Below are 1,454 nucleotides of genomic sequence, written 5' to 3' on the forward strand. Positions count from 1 at the left end.
TCGGCTTATAGTAACAACTAAACCGAGAGCAGTTTACATGGCTGCATTCAATAGCTCTACCTTCCAAGCGCCACATCGCCCTCGATCCCACAAAAATTTCCAAAGAATCCCAACAATCTTAGGCGAAAATCACAGAACAAACTCCTGTCTGCCGCAGGTTCCCCATGATCTGGAACTCATCATCTGTTTACATTTGAAAGTGACTTTCTGTGCAGAGGAGGGGCGCTACTTCATCTGTAGCAGGCATACCATCTAATGGCAATAGAATTTGGCTGCCGGGATAGCCGGTCAACATCATCAATACCGACAACATCAATTTTATTATAAACATAAACACATTTGATATATTTCCGGTTCCCTTCAATGACATCGATGAGATCATCAACAGTGGCATTGAACAATACCTCAGCATTGTGGATCTTGTACTCATGTAATATTTGATAACAAAGTTTTTCGTCAACATGTGTTAATGCCATTGTGCTGTTGAAGGAAATGCCACCAGTCTTTTTCCTCTTTGAAATATATCTGAGGAGGCCTCTTGTTTAAGCGCAAGCCCACTGCTTCCAATTCCCTTGTTAAAATTTGTCGATGACCCTCACTTTTAGATGCATCAAGAACCATTAACACTAGATCTGAAGACTTTGCAACCGCAATCACCTGTCGACCACGACCCTTGCCTTCAGAAGCACCTTCAATGATTTCAGGAAGATCAAGAAGTTGTATCTTAGCATCATTGTAGTGTATGACACCAGGAATACAAGTAAGTGTTGTGAACTCATATGATGCTGCTTCTGAGAGAGTTCCAGTGAGTAAAGTAAGAAGTGTTGATTTCCCCACACTCGGTAATCCTATCAGAGCAACACGACCATGACCATATTTTGTGACTTCAAAACCATCACCAGCACCACTAGAACCCTTCGGTGGCTCCAATAGCTGTGTCCTCAGCTTCGCTATCTTAGCTTTAAGCTGCCCGAGATGGTATTCTGTAGCTTTGTTCTTTTGTGTCCGTGCCATCTCGAATTCTATTTCCTTTATCTTCTCTATGATACCCATTGTGCCTGATCTTTCCTGTTCAGACTAAGAAGCTGAAAATTCAGAGATCCCAGTGACACATCTGTACAATACGTATATCCTCTGTCTCTAACGCCAATATTGAGACCATCTATGAATTGTCTCCACCATTTGGGGGAATAAGGCGCTGACACTCTCATTGATAAGGGTCTGGAAGAACTGTATTGCATCCTCATCATCCAAATCCAAACGGAACTTTTCTTGAAGCTTAAGAATCCCTTTCTCCGGATCAGATGCAATAGCAGGAACGCTTGCTCCAGCCATTGCTTCTACCATTTCCTTGCCCAGTTTCATTGGTGGTGGAAACGGTTTAGGATCTTTACCCAGAATGTAGCCAAAGTCAACATGAAAGAGTCTTCCATTATCCCTCAAAAGAAGATTAT

General features: G+C 42.4%; 1 pseudogene; it reads right to left on the reverse strand.

The window, feature by feature from the left end:
- Nucleotides 1-230: 230 nt before the first annotated feature.
- On the reverse strand, nucleotides 231-1,111 carry LOC149140553 (developmentally-regulated G protein 1 pseudogene; annotated as a pseudogene).
- Between the last annotated feature and the right edge of the window lie 343 nt (nucleotides 1,112-1,454).

Source organism: Pinus tabuliformis, chromosome X, assembly GCF_031772625.1.
Source record: "Pinus tabuliformis cultivar Carrire ecotype Pingquan chromosome X, CPIR1, whole genome shotgun sequence".
Lineage (NCBI taxonomy): Eukaryota > Viridiplantae > Streptophyta > Pinopsida > Pinales > Pinaceae > Pinus > Pinus tabuliformis.